Raw genomic sequence first — 6000 nt, forward strand, 5'->3', positions numbered from 1 at the left:
GATGGAGAAGCTGTGTAGCAGCCCGCATGACTGTGGTTGTTCTCAAGGAAGACTTCTGCTGTTCTGCTGTATTCACGCTGAAGCGCAAAAGCCGTTTGCGTCCGTTAACCCAGTTCAAAAACCTTTTTTTGTAACCGTCAACAGCACAAATATTTTGTATTGTTGTTTGTACCATTTTTGTACCAAAAACAAAAGAGGGAAAAAAAAAAAGGGAAGAAAGTAAATGTTTTCAATGTGTTTTTAGTGCCACTGCAATCTTGGGTTCCAAACTGAGTAACAGCTTTGCTGATTTATTGTGTATCAAAGCTGAACTGGCGCACTGACGCCTGGCTCCAGTGTAATAAAAATAAAGTCCCCCTTTTGAATAGTCTCACTTGCCTTTTTTTTTTTTTTTAATTTTTTTATTTTTTTGGTTCATTTTCCTTCCCCCCATGCACACCCCTGCTCGTTCGCTGCCAACGGCAGACTTACCCCTGCAGCGAGGGGGTGACCCGTGGCCTGGGTGCGGGGGTGGCTCCACCTACGAGGCGTCGGTGGGGTTTTGGGAGATGCCGGGTGTTTCTGCGCTTGGCCACGGGTGGGAAATCACATTCCTTACAGCGGGAAGTGCAGCTCGGCCCCAGCCCGGCCGTGGCTTTGGGCACCGAGGTGGCGGCGATGGTGGTGCTGGTTCCTCCTGCAGCCCCGGGAACTGTCGGTGCACATCAGTCGGGTGGTGACTTCGTTCCTGTGATACCAAATCTTTGTGCTTTAGCCCAATTCAGCCATATTCAGGGGTCTTTGTGTCGTGGTTTAAGCCCAGCCAGCAGCTGGGACCACGCGCCGTTCTCCCCCGTCCCCCAGAGGGGCAGGGAGACGAGGGGGTGGGAACGGAAAGGAAAAAACTCGTGGGTTGGGAGAAAGACAGTTTAATAGAACAGTAACAGAAAAGGAAAATAATAACAATAATGGTAAAACAATATTATACAAGACACAAGTCGCTCTCACCACCCAGTAAATTGGGGAATTGGCACCATCCCCAGCAGTGATCATGAGTACCCCCCCTTTCCCCCCCCACCTAACCCCATTTACTATACACCAACGGTGATGTCTGTGACACACAACATCCCATGGGCCATGCCAGCGGTCTGTCTACGCTCCTTATCAGCTTCTATGGGAAGCTGGAAAAAGTCCTTGAAAATATAAACATCACCTGGCAACAACTAAACCAATACGCATTCCTGGCGTTCCTCTCATACCAAATACACAGCAACCGCTAGAAAAAAAAAATACTGTGCAAGTGGCAAAGAGAGCGTGGGACCTCGTCCCCGCTGGCATTGCCGAGCATGGCAGCACTTCTCTGTGTGCACCTCCCTGAGGGCCAGCAGCTTCTTGCTCTTCTAAAGCTGCTCTTCCCTCGGCGTCGCACCGAGTGCCCTGGGAGGGGGCAGGACCCCCCTGCGGCGAGGCTGTGTGGCCACAGCCTGGCACCCAATTAGCAATTAACGCTGGCAGCGACCACTCGCAGCCTCCCGGGCACTTGGGCAGGGCCTGGGCGGCTGGTTGGGTTTCCATCACCCTCATCCCAACATCAGCCCACCCATGCCATGAGGTACCGAGAGGCCTCAGCGCGTCCCACCCGCAGCCGGGGCTGAGCGAGGGCCGGGAGGACGCGGGGCTCCAGCCGGGTGAGGAGCGGAAAGCAGCGCTCTCTCATTTTTAATAAACATTAAGATGAATGCAAATCCCGTACATGGCAATTTACTTCCCCCCGGAGTCAACTAAGAATATTTTATTGCTAGTTTTGCTAATTCTCAAGCTGTTCTGTTTCTTAGAATTATCTTTAACTACTGAATAATGCAAGACTGTTGCATCACAAATATTAGTTTCTGCTATCTGTGGAAGCCTGGGCTCTCGTCATCGCGTTATTAGCCTTTTACCTGCCTGCAGAAAGCCTTGTTCCTCCAGTGCTTTAGCTGCGTGCTTAACTTTGACCGTGTGAATAGTTTCACTGAGCTGATGGAAACAGCCATCCTCCCCTAAACCCCTGGACTTTTGTACCAAAGCTAAAAACAATACCATTATTACAGTTATGATAGGTTCTCGGGTTGGGTGGTTTGGTTTTCTCCCAAGTCAAAGGCAGATGCCGGAATTTGCGGTAGAATTTGGTTCAGATCAAACTGAAACACACAAGGATTAGGGTGGGGTTTTTTTGGTTTTTTTTTTAATAAATGAAATAACTGCCATTTTCTTTTTGTTTCCCAGACTGTAACCTTTGTGTTACCAAGACTTTTTTTTTTTCTCAAAAAAAGTCTTTCTAAATAGAGACCAGTCTTTTAACCCAAACCTGAGTAAACAGACACATTAGGCAGTTTTAGGTGACCCCCCCCAAAAAAAAAACCCCATAACTCTATAAGCAATATTACACTACTGTTAAAACAGCCCCCAGGTGGGGGTGCAGGAAGCAGCGGGAGGATTAAATGCTTTTATTAACTGCTGGCCAAGCTGTCTCGGGGCGGGGGGGGGTTGGAAAAAAAAAAAAGATAAAAGAACCCAAAGGTCTTTTTTTATTCCAAATTCCTTCCACGTAGAAAGAAAAATTTGCTCTGCTGTAACGAATGGCACAGTGAGGGCGTGTGTGTGTCTCTGTGTGTGTGTGTGCGCGCGCACATGCGTGTTAGCATGGGCTGGGGATAACAGCCGCCCTGAGCCTGAGCTTTGGCTTCTTTTCCTGGATGCTGACTATCATCATCATCATCATTATTATTAGTACCATTATTATTATTATTATCATCATCATTATTCTCATTATTATGCGAAGTGGTTGTGAAGAAGCCCCCGTGGCCAGCTGCGTTGCGCAGCAATCCCGCTCCCTCTCCCAGTCAGGGCTGGAAGAGCTGCGAAGGACCAAGGTGTGTGTGGCACAGACGGGGACACTGGGACATGCGGACCCCTGTGGGAACCCTGTGCCCAGCTAAGTAGCTCCTTTGACTAATTACTGTTAACATAGCCCCGGCGCTTCTCCACCCAGCCACATGGAGGGCAGCACCACACGCACCCATCAGCCCCAGCAGCAGCATCCCTCTTCCTCCCGGTGTGGCTGGAAGGGACCAGCGAGGGGACCGTTGGGGACGGGCTTTGGCAGCACGGGCGCCCTGCTCAGCCGGCAGCAGCGACGCTTGGGTTATTGTTTACAGCACCCTCCTGTCCCAGACAGGGCCGATCCCGCGCGGGGGGACGGAGTTGAGACATTACAGCTTTCTGTACAACGCGGAGCGGGCGGGGGACGGGGGGAGCTGGGATTCCCCACCCAGCGCGCAGTGAGCCGGGGCCTCTGCAGCAGCATCGCTCCCCAACCGCAAACGCTCCCCAACCGCAAACGCTCCCTCCTGATAGAGCTGTAGGACTTTCCCCCCTCCGCCTCTCGCGATGATTAATGTATAGCTTCCCCGCACTCATCTCAGCGCCACAGCACAATCCATCTCCCCTGCTCCTCACCCCCCTCCCCACCTTCTTTTTTTAATGAGAATTTTTTTTTTTTTTTTTTTTTTTTTTTTTGCTGCGATGCTTTTCTGCGTGCAGGGCGGCGGGGGTGGCTGTGAGTAATGGCAACATCTCCCCACAACAGGCGCAGGCTGCAACCCAGCGCACCGCCAGCCCGGTGACAGGTTCCTCATGCAATAGCCAGAGATGAAAAATAAAAATTTAATGCAACCTCTGGGCTACTCCTGGGGTTTTTTTCCAGAAAGGCCGTGGGTTGCAGATAGGTTTGCCCTCCCTGCTGCTGCTGACCGTCCAGCCCCCTCTTGATGGAGATACGAGGAGCAGGAAGATGGGCGCCTCAGTCGCCACCTTTCATCCGCCTCCTCGGGAAGGTGGTTTTTAAGCCAATCTAACCCAAATGACCCCAAACCTTTGCTGAAACGCCCAGAGGCTTTGGTGAGCTGCGCTGGGTCGACAGGTTTGGAAGGGGAAACCTCGCTTCAAGTAAAGTGCGTGGGTTTGTGTTAATTAGCGACCGGTTGGCTTTAGGAAGGGTCGTTTCCCCCTGCAGCGAAGGGAAACTCTCCCTCCCCGCTAATTGGGGATTCACGCCCCAGGCCCCCCCGGCTGAGCCCGGGGCTGTGAACCCCAGCCCAAACCCCGGCCCAGAGCCGAGGGTGAAACTGGGCGGGGGGGGGGGGCGAGGGGGTTTATACACATGGGTCATGGTGGGAAAGGCAAAAAAAAGGATGGGTAAGACCTAACGAGATGTTTTAGTGCCAGCGCCGGCTCAGGGGTGCAGCCCGAGAGGCTCCAGCACCCCTCGCTGCACACCGGGAGCAGGTGGCAGGGCGACCCCGGGGTTATTTCGCTCTGAAGGCGGTAAGTCCGGTAACAGCAGGATCCGTCAGCGCGGGGAGAGCCCCGACGCTGCCCGGGTGGGGAATGGGGCTGCCCCCGGCTCCGCAGCCCCCATCGCCCGCCGCCTGCGCAGCAGCCTCGGGTCACGGCTCCCCGCTGAAAGGCAGAACCTGCCCCTCCTGCAGGAATTTAACCTAAAGCAGCAACCGCCTTTAGCAGCATTTTTAGTCATTAAATGGCTGTGTAGGCACATTTTCCATGGTGAGCAGGATCCGATGCTGTGGACTTCCCCAGTGCCGGGTGCTTGTTTGTCATGTGCATCTTTAAAACCCTGCCTTTGCTTCTAGTAATAGAAATACAGAAGAACCATCATCTAAGGCTCAGGGGCTGTTACACCAAGCCAGGGAGCCGGGCACGGTGCTCGGGTGGTTGGAGTCTTGGCCGGGAAGGATGGAGGGCAGGGCTGGCCGTGTCCAGCCAGCATCATTGCAAAGCAGTTCAAACTCCTTCTGGTTTGGAGAATTAGCACAGGCCCTCCCGTTTATGCTTATCCTGGCTCCATTTTAGTCTCCCAACACATGAAAAATGTTTGCAAATATGAATCAATGGGTTAGTGCTTACCCCAAAATAGCAGTTTTCCTCTGAGAGATTAAAGGCTCTCTCTATCTGTGCTGGAAGCTGCCAGAAGTGGATTGTCAGAAATCCCCAGGAGGCTGCAGAAGGAATAGGGAAGAAACAGGTCTCTGTCAATATTTCCATCCTTAATAAACCAGATTTATAATATCCGAGGCCGCATGGAAGCTTTATCACTGAGTACATAATGGCTGCACCATTAACCTGTGCTATCTATAGCTAAACTCATTACTTTATGAAGTACTTTGAGTTACCTTGGAGTACAAAAGGTGACATAACTAATCCTGCTCTGTGAAAACCATATTGATTGGAATGTAACGGCCAGGTGATGCCAGGGGGATTTATAGCCCTCTGCAGAAATGCCCTTTGAGGGCTCGCTGCTCCCCGCGGGACACCCGGCTCCTTGTGTCGGGGATTTCGCACCCCGTCACCGCGTGGCACAGGCAAGGGACGAGGCATCCTGCCACGTCCTGCACTTTTCCTGCCACGTCCTGGCCGGTTTCCCCCAGCCAGGCGTAGGGGTGGGCTAAAAACCAGCGCCAGACACCGCCGGCCATGCCGTGGGACGGTGACGTTGGTGCTGCGCAAGTGCTTTGGGTTCGGTCGAAGGCAAACACTTCGCCGATTCCTTGAAGCTGTGGGATGCATTTCAAGTCTTGCAGGCACCTTGGTCTGCAGACGAGCTTTCCGGAGCGCACGCTGCCGTGCAAACGCTGCTGGTGAGGCTGCTACGGCAGTCACTCGTCAGCGGTTCCTACAGCGGGGGCACCAGCAAGTATAAATTAGACGTATAGCCATATACATTTACGTGAAGGCTCACCGGCCTCTGCTGTCTCCCAGCTGAGGTCCCCGGCACCCAGCGCAGGCTGCCCTGCACTTACCATCATGAGTCTCCTCGCACTTCGCACCTCAAGAAGGAGCAAGGACTTTAATATAACGCTCTTGATCCTGAGAGCTTAAAACAATAACCGTCATCTGATCAGAATTCACAGTTTGCCACGAGCTGCGACTGAGCTGCTCTTGCCGTTTTGTGGGGACAGAAAG

The sequence above is a fragment of the Chroicocephalus ridibundus genome, chromosome 12, assembly GCF_963924245.1.
Source record: "Chroicocephalus ridibundus chromosome 12, bChrRid1.1, whole genome shotgun sequence".
Lineage (NCBI taxonomy): Eukaryota > Metazoa > Chordata > Aves > Charadriiformes > Laridae > Chroicocephalus > Chroicocephalus ridibundus.